At 35.7% G+C, this 12,390-nt stretch overlaps 1 protein-coding gene across 4 annotated transcripts in view; it reads left to right on the top strand.

Moving 5' to 3' along the window:
• Positions 1-7,879: 7,879 nt before the first annotated feature.
• The window catches only part of TEX15 (testis expressed 15, meiosis and synapsis associated), a 65,610-nt gene continuing 61,099 nt past the window's right edge, over positions 7,880-12,390 (top strand). For all 4 annotated transcript variants that reach the window (XM_058171131.1, XM_058171130.1, XM_058171128.1 and 1 more), the window contains exon 1: positions 7,880-8,086. The gene's annotated coding sequence lies outside the window, so the exon portion shown is untranslated. The remainder of the gene's footprint in view (positions 8,087-12,390) is intronic.

The following is a 12,390-nucleotide window of genomic DNA, read 5'->3' as shown; positions in this document are numbered from 1 at the left end:
TTCTTCCCGAATGGTACTATTTTTCAGTAGATATTCTTAACCAAAAGGTGTGTTAAAGTCATGGCATGAAATTGTAAATGTAATTGAGTACATGTAATACTAATTAAAGGAATTTTCTTAAACTTATATGATGCTTAATATTTTCCTTAGAAAGTTTCGTTTTAAAGGTAGATCAGTGTTCTGAAGAATGTTGGTCCTATGGAATAAAATAATGGAAATAAAATGCATGTGTTACAATTGTAGACATGGTAAAGAATTAAATGTGAATTTACTGTACAATACTGACTCTGTTTTCAAACAATCTGTTTTGCTGTTTTATTGTTAACATATATTTAAAAAGCAAATGTACTGTAATTTAGCACTTTTTTTCCTATGTACCCTGTTCTCTCAATATACTAGAGATATGAAATGGCATAGGTGTGGAATATGTAATCATGCCTGCATGAATACTTTAGGGTATATACTTTTCTTGATGTGCAAGATTTGTCTCTATAGACATCATTTTAAGTGGAAAGCCCTCTCTATCTATTGGCTTATATTATTATTAATAGAATACCAGAATTCTTTTTGAATCATTTTAAAAATTCAGGGTCTCTTTACATGATTGCTTTACATAATTGCAGTTCCAGAACAGACACCACAAAGTTCAAGTTAAGGCCTAGCTACTTTGGGAGATCATCTATTTGAGCCATTATATTCTTTACTCAAGATGGATAATTCATTATGCCTTTAACATGGAAACATACAGGAATTCTACTTACGTGGTGTCTTTGTTTGAAAGGGGTCCATCACTATATAAAACAGATCATGTTTATACAAAGTATCCTAACTGCATTACCAGGAACAACCACATCGCTAATTGGCCTAAAGAGAAGGTTTCTGAATTTTAAAAAAAATGTAGATATTAAAATATATTTGAATGTACCAAAACAAATCTATTTTGAAGTGACATAATGAGGGAAATGATGTAAATAAACAATAGTAATAGCAACAATGAGTAAATTCTACACTTTGCTATCTCTGTTTTCTCAAGAAAGAACTGGTTTCAAGATATTTTCAGTGCTGACAGTTATAAAAATGGAAGAGCAGGCACATGTAAATAAATATTTTGAAGAAACTACTGACTAGAAGAGGAATGTATTTTCCACAAAACAAGATACAAGTGAATAGGATACATAACAGATTTATATTCAACTGTATCAATTTGGGTTATATTACAATAAAAATAGTTTTAAATATATACTCACACATCCATGCATTTAGTATGATCTTGGAGGTGATTGGTATTTACAGATTGCAAGCAGTTTTATTAAGGTCTTATATGGGGATTCTGCCTTCGTTGGACCCAAAATAGCTATATTATATATTTTCTCTGAATGAAATCCCAGTAAATCACTGCAATGATATACAGTGTGAATTGCTTCCACTGAAAATGAAAGTTCTTTACTGATTTCCAAATACACCGATTATTGCTTGGGTTGATTTGTAATTAGCCTGAGTTAAAAAGTTAAGAAAATCTAGGAAATTATTGTCTACTGTCAGAACAGTAATTGTGTATTATAATGACAAGCTGAAGATGAAACTTGAAGACAAATTAGTTTTTTAGCTGAGAATCAGAAAAATGAAACATCAGTTAGAATATATGAGCATATTACTAGACTCTTCAGAAGAAGGTAGGGCAAAACAATAAGAAAGTAGAAGTGTGGGGGGGGAAATACTCCAGTCTTGCTGCCAATCTTATGCAAAGTTATTGCTCAATGAGTATCATGTTGAAGGCAAAACAGATGAGTTGTAAGTAGTGGCAATGAGATATTTACATTTTATAAATACAATTAAAGCTTGAAAAATATCACATGAAAAAGGACATAACTTCCCATCTCAGTTCAATGACAAGGTTAAAAGAAAGTAGAACTAGTGCGCTTCCTAGGATGAGGAGGAATAGGAAAATTGAAAAGGGTTGCATGGGACTAATATGTGATGGAAGAAACCAGAAGATTAGAATGATACTAGCAGTAGTCACCGAAGTAGAAAATATGGGTTGGAGGCAAGCTTTTTCAATGAATTTAAGTGTTCCTTCTTTGAAGATCCTGGTGATGAAAGGGGAAGGTCAATTACTATGTTCCACTTTGTTCTGGAGAGTCCTGCAATGAACATTCAGAATATATATTAAGAAGGCACAAACGATTATGGGAGAATGTTTGGGTCTCCTGTGCTACCCCTTTCAACAGTAGGATAATTTTCTCTGCATAATTGGGAATGCAGAGCAAAATGAGCCCCAAAATTGTGGCTTTTGTTTTCGCTTTTAAATCCTAAATGCATAGAAGTTCATCCATTTAAAATGTTGCTGTAACAGGAAAAATAGGGTAATTTCCATCTCCCTTTTGATAGTATGTAGCCTGATAATGTCAAATTTATATTTACTCCTGTAAAAGCTGCTAGCCCCTAAATATTAAACTATTCTGTTGATTGCTACCAGACTGATTACTATACTCTTCAGACATCGCTTAAATTCTTCCACAACATTTCTTTAATTTCACAAAGAAAAAGGAAAAATTTAAGAAAAAAGCCTAAACTTGGGTATCTGACATTCTGTATTCCCTAGCTATTGTTTTCTTCTTTAAATATATCTTTTAGAACTGGTTGACTATTTGGCATTGCTTTCAACCAGCCATACAATGATTGGAATGTTCCTATCAAGACCATGTAAATATCAGACCCTGAATTTCAAAGAGGAATGAAAATCAGCCAACAATGAAGTCCTTGTGGTACTCTCAAGATGCTTCTAACATCTATAGCATGCTCTAGTATTAACAGGGTGTTCAGATGTGACTTGTACTGTATTCAAAGGTTCATTGATCAGTGAGTGTATTGTACTGTATGGATAATCATAAATCACTATGTATTGTTTATAATGACTGTACCACACAGATTTCCATGTTTCAGATTGTCAGCAATGTACCAGTATGTTGCCAGTTAGATCCTGAAAATATATGGTGCTAATTCTTCCATATTTAATGGTGCTTTGCAGAGGCTAACTGCTGACATGCTGTGGGTATGTGGGGAAGTTAAGAAGTGTTTCATCTCATAGAAAAAAAACAAACAAACTTGAATTGTTTTACAGTATCATCAAAGATTCAGTGTTTTATGTGTTGTACTTTTTATTGAAGTTTTCAGTTGGTTTCTTCAAAAAGCAGCTCTCTTCTGCTGTAATAATTTCTTCCTATAAATTTGTTTTTAAATGCTGGACTTGCTCATGTACTTCAACAATGTTTCTCAGAATTTAGGGCTTTGGTTTAGTCATAATCTGGAAGAGACCTTAAGGCTGTAAGAAAAGTCTTTATGAAAGCAAGATCTTGCATATTCTAGTATCCATAATTCTGATAATCTTTTGTATAATTAAGTTCATACATAAGATACAGTAAGATGTAGCTTTATTAATTAATAATAAGCCACAGGAACATCCAATCATAGCTTATTGTGTTTCATCTGTTGTATGCTTAACAATCATTTAAAGTGCACATCTAAAAATACTACATAAAGAAGCTCATAGTAGAACATGAAAAGCTGATCAAGATAAAATCACTGTTTTATGCCGCCAAAGATGATATTTTAATGAATAGAGAGCTACATGTCTGAGACAAAATAATGTTTAATTTATTTAAAATAAAAAGTACTTTAATGCTTGTTTTGTTCTTCATTTGGAAAATGCTACAAATCATAATTGCTTAAGAAAAAAGAATGATTTTGTTTTTCTCATCTTAGCAAAGTATCAGAAAAGGAAACATTGTACTGTAATTATTTTCTTTCAGTGACGAATAAGAGGAAGGGAATTGTTCACCAGCATATGAAAGAAACTGGAATATTCCTTAGTTGTCAGTTCTTTATATATCACTATATAGTTGCTTCATGTTATCTCAGTTGTTTCGGTAGATTATAACTTTTTGAAAGATAAACCTCTAAAGACCACATCAACTTTTAAGTATGAATAATTATATCTTCAATATTTATTTCTGAAAATTGAAGAAAATTTAGAAGTTTTTCAGTAGTGAGTTAGGGAAGAGGTAAAGAAATAGTCTATGTTCCAGGAAAGAAAAAAAGTCTTCAAACAAATTAAATGGTGCCTAGGTACAGAAACCAGTTTACTTATGGTATATCTGAGGTTATTCATTGTATCATTTTGCATGCAACTGGCATGAATATTTTTGAATGTTACTTCGCATCAAGAAAGCCCTGAGTATACAGTACTGATTAACATTTCAGGAATACACTCCCTTTCTTCTTGGTGTACTTTGTGAAAGCTTGTTTTTCCTACTTAATTTGAAACTATTTCAAAACTACATTTTTCCACATGCAGGTATTCTTTATTTTGTGAACGAATGTATCTTCATGAACTCCAGAGTTAACAAATAAATCATAGGAAAGAATGAATAAGTGCAATACAACAAAATGTGTAAATGTAAATTTGAATAAATCTCAGCACTTTAAAAAATAGAATTTCATGTCTCTTCTAGCCCTGTGGGATTTTTAAAAATTCCTATTTACCTTGCTGTTTTTTAAAAAATGAGCTGCTTTTTGCAAGAATTCATATAATGCATATTTGTTACTTCAAGAAGCTTATTTTCCCATTATTGACTGAATTTACTGTTACTTGCCACTCTTTGTTCTGTCTTACAATAAATGGCTTACTTGTGTAGTCTTAAGCTTTTATTTTAGCCTAAGTTTGAACAGAGAGATTTTACTGCCGAGTATAGAAGTACATAGTTACTTTTCCCAATTGATACAATTTCAAATTAACTGAGAGTCTTATCTATCATTTGTTTTTTTGAAAAACAATTATATTGGAATTATCCAGTATTTTCTTATTTCCAAGTGATCTCGTTATACTGAAACCAGTAAAGAACTGTGTTGTCCTAATAATAAAACAATTGAATCTAAGCTCAGGAATTTTTGATATAAACTGTTACTTGTTGAGTAAAGAATTTTACACAATCTTAATATTAGAAAATATTTTAACATTCACAAAATTATACACCAACAAATAGCTTCTAGATCACAGCATGGCCTTGTGATGTCTAACTGGCTTACCCAAGAAAAAGAAAAAAATGATAATGTGCCTGAAGTTTTTTCATGTGACTTTGTCTGAGGCATGCTGATAGATCTGGAAGTATCTACATGGACTAGCAAAGGTAGTACTGTATTGTCTGTGTTTTTTGTTTTAGTTCAAGAGAATTTTGTGATATCTGCATAACCATATTGCTGCAGACAAAATATATAAATGTTTATTTGAACAAGAAGGGCCATTCTCCTTCTAAACCTGAAATGCAAAAGAATGATTGCTTCTTAATCCTTCACTAATACAGAACAAATGCACAATAACAAGGACACTTCACTTATGAATGCTACTACTGTAACAACCAATAGTAACAAAGGGAAATGGAAAAATTGGCAGTTCTGGCAAAAATTGGCAGTCCTTCTAAGGAAATCTTCAGGATATCGTGGAAGCTACCACACCACACATAGGCATATGTTACAAAGCAGAAATCTTAATAAAATTATTTGCACCAAATTTACAGTTGAAATGAATCTTGTCTGTAGCATTTAGAGAATTTATACAATAGGCATTCCCATTTTTTCCTCAACAGAAGAGGCTCAGAACTATTCAAAGTAAGAGAGATTTGGGAACTAGTAAATCATCAGGGCAAAATATTTTGAAAGATATGCATTCTATGGGCTGTTGAAGACTTTAAAAACAAAATTCTACATAGAGGCAAATATGGAAAATGCATTACAAACATGCCACGGATGTTTTTATTTTTATGTGATGACATTTAGCCATTGTGAAATTGTGACTTTGCTAACACTTTTCTCCATTGTACTACATAGAAGGATGTGAACAATACTTTTAAATTTTGTTTAAAGTAGACAACTCTGGCGAAACTTAATATTTGCTGTGCAAGACTGTCCTGAGTCTATGACAGGAGGGAAACCTCTTGTATTCCGTAAGACAAAGCCTTCCCTCCGTTTGCAAATGCCCAGGCCTCAATTCGCAGAGAATAGAGGCCTAAAGTGCAAGATCACACGACATCAGTAGAATGAGGACATCAGTAGCATGAGGTCTCACGGTAGTTAGGCCTCTTCTCTGCGAATGCACCGAAAGCCTGAAGCAATGAAGCAGGCAAAGAAACTGCGATAGAGAGATCTTCACAAGGTAAGGGAGTCTCCCCAGGCAAAGTGCCCGTGAAGACCCGATTGGAGTATGGGGAATAGGTGGGGTGAATATTGCAGAGCCTCTGTGGTCATTCATAAGAGTGAACAACTTCCCTGGTGCTGCAATATTCATAATTTTGGGACTTGTTCGTAAACACTGGGGGAGCTTATGTAAATTTGAACGTTCACTAAGGGAATGCTTGTAACCCAGGGATTACCTGTAATGCTTCCAAACCAGACAGTAATGCAATATGAAGGATGCTGTCGACTGTCCCTCTATAGAAAGTGGTAAGGACAGGTGAAGGAAGAAGCTATCTTATTTGTGAGTTGAGGATGAAACAAAGGCAGTTTCATAGAGGCTAAGAAAGGGTTGCCAGGGAGGATTCATACTGTGGTTACAGGGCTCTTGACAAAATATCCAAATCACTGATATACAGCTTCCAGGCTCAGAAAGACAGAAAGATTGAAATGGAGTTAAACATCAATATCCATACTTAAGTTTGATTTTAAAAAGGACAATCGGGAAATGATTTTGCTATCCTACGCAATCTCATTTTATCCTAATGAAAGATGAACTATTGGAAGAGAAATGACAGCAATTGATGCTGGTCACTGATCAGGTGGATCAGGTCATCTGATTTTAAAATCTGTCAAGCACTATAGATTGTACATCTTGTTGTGGTAGAACTCTAGCAGTTTTAATCCAGAAGGTAGAGTGGCAGTAGAAGATTGATTAAATTCTGTACTGGGAAGTAGTTGCAGCCAGAACTAAGCAGCATTATACAGCAGCAGGTATATTAAAGCTAAGTTAAGCCAAAAGCCGGGAAGGAGCTGCCCTACAAACTGAATCTTTCAGCTACTTATCAAAACACCAGAAGGTTATATATGTAGTCACCTTTGAAGAATGCATATGAAGCACCCAGAATATTCGTTATACAACGATCACCAGTCACACTGTATGTTTAGTATGACGGGCAAACTTAGCTACATAATTCACTCCACAATTGAAATTCAGGCAGCATCATTGTTAGGAATAGCCAGGTATTATTACAGAAACTTGGAAGTCAGAAGGAAAAGGATGGGCTACAATCAAATATTATATATACCGTTTAGTTTAAATGTAAAGTAGTAGAGTTGCATTTATTAAAAAACACTTTTTTCATTATTCGATTCTGCGAGAGATATGTGATGTACCGCATAGGGCATCTTTTATGTCAGAGCAATTGTAGTCGGAAAGTAAACCGACATTAAACTAAACCATGATCTTGTCGTTCGACTGTGGCTTACTAGAAAATTCTTGAAGTTTCTGACGCGAGGCGTTCTGTTAAAGGCGATCACCTCACGTGACGTCGTATCGCGACGTTTTTTGCCTTTGCTGAGCCGGGGTGGGCGTGCAATGCGCGTGATGCATCCGGCCCGCGGGCCGCCAGTTTGACACACCACATACGGCGAAAAAGAAACTTCGCGTGCTACAAGCGGGAGCCCAGCCCGTCACGGAAACCACAGGTCCTTTCCCGAAGAGAGGAGAATTAAACAGCTGGGCCGGAAAAGATCCCGCCTCCACTGAGAGCGGTAAGATGCTTGGCTTGGCCTCCGCCCCGCCCTGATCCTGAGGAGCCTATAGAGGGCTGCGCTCGGGGCTGGCGCTGCAGTTGGCGTGATGGTGGCGGTGGCGCGTCAGCAGCAGGAGCTTAGCGTCCGCCCGAGGCAATGGGCACCCGAGCGGCTTCTTGGATGCGCCGCTCAGACAGGGATAGCGGAGCCCAGCCTGGCGCGGCGGCAAGAGGAGTGCTGCAGGGAGCGCGATGGAGGCGAATCCAAGGGGAGTTCTGAAGACGCTTTATGTAGGCGGGAGGATGCTAGTGGTCACGGATGGATCGTGAGTGACTAGCTGATTATTCCTTCGCTTTTACTCGGGGTGGGAGCGGAGGTGGCGAAAGTCCCTCAGTGCTCGGTTCCCAGGATCGTTGGATCATTGTAGCTTGGAAAAGTTACAATGTAAAGTAAACTCGTTGCTCCCTATCCGATCCCGGTTGACCTCGTTCCCAAGTAAAGTTTCAGTGCTGGCGCTGTTGTTCGGCGAGAGGCTCGCCGCTTGCAGCCGAGACGGAGACCGAGGGTTGGACCCGTTTCTCTTTTCGGGGCCAAAATAAGCGAGTGGACTCCGCTCCGTTCAGCAGCGGGTAAACTCCAGGTGTCTTTTAAAGTTAAAGGAGGGTTTGAAAGCAAGGACCCTCCCCCCCCCGCCCCGTTCTCCTTAGCTTTGCTCGTTGCTGAGCCATTGGAAGTGCGCGAGTGTAGTTTGAACGTGAAGGTTCCATTTCGTTAATGGGGCAAATAGCCGTTAATAATTCGTTACAGCCCCACCCCCCACTTCGCCCTTTTGGTTGTGAATCAAGTATTTCTAGTACAGTAGGCTGTGGGACTGAGGCGATGTAACGAGCTGACAATCCGCAGTTGCCCTTTCTTTTGCTATAAATCCAAGTTTCTCTTCTTGCCCCGGGTCCTCAGCTGTTTTCACAATAGGAACATTTAATACCCGTTATAACTAGTATTTTAGTACTCTTCCTCTAGTTCCTGGCTTGTATGATTGGTTTTAGCCTTGAGTGCTGTATCTGTTCAATCCTATTTAGAGATTTATTTGTGTGCACTAAAGAGATTAAAATCTAAATGTCACCCATCTATACAGATTGAAGTCTCTGTTCCTTGCTTTTATGTTAGGAACAGTCTATGTAGAAATATGCTGTAGTAAATATTTATCAGTCAGATTATCCGTAGATTGTTAGCAAGTACTTAAAGCTTTAAATTATACATTAATAACTTAAGTATTAAGGCTTTTTTGTTAAAGTATAAAATAGTCTAAGTGGAAGGCAGATATATATACATTGAAGTTTAGATAATAAAAGTTATTGCTTAAGTATTCTTTAAACATTTTTACCTGGGTATTCCAATGAAAAATACTTCTTTTCAAAAGTTATTATTCTTAATATTAAATCAAGCAAACAAGAAACTTACACCCTCTCCTATCCCTCTTATTTGAGGATATTGTGAATGCGGATAGTTGTAATAACAAGTGAAACAAATAAGACTGATTATATTTGAAATTAAATTCTTTGAAGTCAGTAATATTTATTCTAAAATGAATTTAGAATAGATCTTAACAAGCCCTGTAAGTTCTCTCTTTTAAAGTTTACCATGGTCTAATTTGTACTACAAGTCTACAATTGGATTGCAATATATTTAATACCTGTCAATTCCATGGGGCTTTTATCAAATCACCAAAAAAGAATTATCTGCAATTCTTTGTTGATAAGAAAGGGAAGGGTTAGATTTTAATATTGCTTATGTTTGGCTATGACTTTTGCTGCTAGCATTATTCATTATGCCCCTTCAGAATAGTTTAGTTACTACTGAAAATTAGTCTGAAGAACAGTAAATAGATCTGAACACAATTTTTAATTTCTACTGGATGTTATAAAACGTACTGGAAGCATATTGCACAACTTTTTAATAATACATTTTTTACAAAAATTGAATGCTTCATTTTATATCCTATTTAATAAGAGACTCAAATTATCGGATTGCCTTTTAGGACACTCAGAAATAGATGTAGATCATGTAGCCCTTTAATTGTGCAATTTATTAGGAAAATTATCAACACTTCTCAACAAGGACAAATGTGGCTGAATTCATAGTAGAATTTTAATCAGTGAGTAGGTGATATGGTTGAACTGATAATAGAATTTTAATAAATGAATGTTTATGTAAGTAGGCTTTTAAACATGCTATGTAGTTTTATGTATTATGAAACTTCTATAATAGCTAGTAAATGATACTTATATAATTAACTCACAAGCTATTGGTTATTTTATTTGAATTACAATGAGCTTCACAGTACAAAGTTATACTATTTCAGAGCAGTAAATTCTGTTCTAGCATTATGAGATTCTCAGTTGAGGTTACAGTAATACATATTTTCATTATTCCCTTTACATTTATTGAATATATTTTATGTTTTTTGTTTTCTCAACATTGTTGCTCCGCATCACTCACTATTAGACGTTCTGGTTGAGGTTGTTTGAAGATTAAATTTCCTAATGTATGAAAGAATACAGTTTGCCCATTCCTGGATAAGTGTTTCCAATTTAGTTTGGTAAGAAAGTGTGATGGAATTGAAGAACAGTATTAGGATGGAATAATGCAATGAATTCTTCATCTATATTAACTAACTAGAGAAAATCCAGAAGCTAGATAGGTTTTTCAAATGATGGTTTAATGTACTTTTCAAGGAAGTTAGTAGTAGAAAATTCATAATATTCAGTTTACATTAGATATATGTGTTATTTGCTCTATTCTAATATTCAGGAAATGAGTGGGAAGCTTAAATTTATTAAATAGCAACTAATTTATTGACTGTATGAAGAGTACCTCTTGATCATCTATATGGCATCTTAATAATTGGAGCATAATAGAAGCCTTTGCATGTTTAATGAAAAGTTAGTTACATTGTAGCGTTAACTTGTAAAATGGTAAACAGTTTGAGACCTAAAAATCCCAAGGCAGGGATGCACTGTACTTGTCCTAATGTAGGAAGGAATTATAGGAAGAAAGCTGTATTACTCATTGTGTATGAAGTGAACTGCAGCTCACAATTTAATGCTTTTTAATAAGATTTGTAGGAAGAGATGTTCTCACACTCTTCCTGCTTTGGAAAGAGGGAATGAAAATGTTAATGGATGGGACGATAACACAGAATGGGAAAAGCAAACTGAATGGGGTAGTGTCATAGATATGGGGATTTCTTTCCTGGGACGGGCAAATTTATAAGTTCAACAATGTGAATTTGTAAACATTGGTGATGTAGTTGGAGAAAGCTCTTTTAGCAATGAAAAAAGGCCATAGGAGCTAAGTTGTGTTAAATATTACCTGTATCCTGATAATATGTACCTGAGCATTTGGATCATCCTAATTCACATCCCTATTTTCAGTGATAACATTTGGCTTTGGAAATACCCTTTGCAAAACACCATAGTAGAGGTACTAAGATATGGGCTGCTAAACTTCCACTTCTGCTCTCTCTGTGACTTTGACTAGAACTCCGGTAATACCATTGCCAATATTGTTTAGCATGGTAAGGTTTGAAGACTGAAAATAGACTGAAAAGCCTATCATAAACCAGAGTGTTTAGATATTTGAATCCTTGACTTTAAAAAAGTTGCTGTCTTCTATATAATATACCTTTTTGTCAGTTTTTTCAACCAAAAGAATTCATTTTTTTCTTTAAAAGCAAATATGCATGACTGGATGCCTAAGTATGAAAGTTGGTTACCCAAAAAACAAGGTAGCAATTTCTGTATATTCTGGATGTAAATTTAAACTGTGGATGTATATGTTAAACTGTGTTTAAAAACACCCTCTTCAAAAGTAAAGGAAATTAATCTTTTTAACCCTCCAGTAATTGAGAATAAACATGGTAGAGAAATTATGGTAGGGGAACCTGCATGCTCTTAAGTTAAAACAAAAAACCTGTCAGCTTTGGAAGCCATATTAGATGCTTGCTTCAGAATTTTACTTGGAGTTGGGTTTTTTTTTTTTCCTGGAACACTGACAAAACCCTTGAGTACATTATAGAGGGATCGAGCAATTTCTGAGCTAACTACTCATCAGCACTGTAAATTTATAAAAAAATAAGATTTGCTGTATAGCACATAATGAGGAGGGGGCACAATGGCTCAGTGATTAAACATGCTGAGCTTGTTAGCTGGAAAGCTGACATCCTGGGTTTGATACATGAGTACCACGCAACAGGGTGAGCTCCCATTGCTTGCTCCAGCTTTTGCCCACCTAGCAGTTTGAAAGCATACAAATTTGAGTAGATAAATGGGTACTACTAAGGTGGAAAGGAACAGGGTTCCATGTACCTCGTCGTATAGTCATGCTGGCCACATAACCATGGAAATGTCTTCAGACAATGCTGTCTCCCTTGGCTAAAAAAAAAGAAATGAGCACTGCCCCCTAGAGTCATACACAACTGGACAGTGGAAAACCTTTACCTTTACATTTACCTATATCTGGGGACTAGCTGAATACCTGTGCTTCGCTACTTATGACCATTTTTCACAATTATGACCATTGTAGCATCCCCATGGTCTTGACAGATTCTCATTGTCATCATCACCAACA

The sequence above is a fragment of the Ahaetulla prasina genome, chromosome 2, assembly GCF_028640845.1.
Source record: "Ahaetulla prasina isolate Xishuangbanna chromosome 2, ASM2864084v1, whole genome shotgun sequence".
In the NCBI taxonomy this organism is placed as follows: domain Eukaryota; kingdom Metazoa; phylum Chordata; class Lepidosauria; order Squamata; family Colubridae; genus Ahaetulla; species Ahaetulla prasina.
This window is presented reverse-complemented; position numbering and strand designations above follow the sequence as displayed.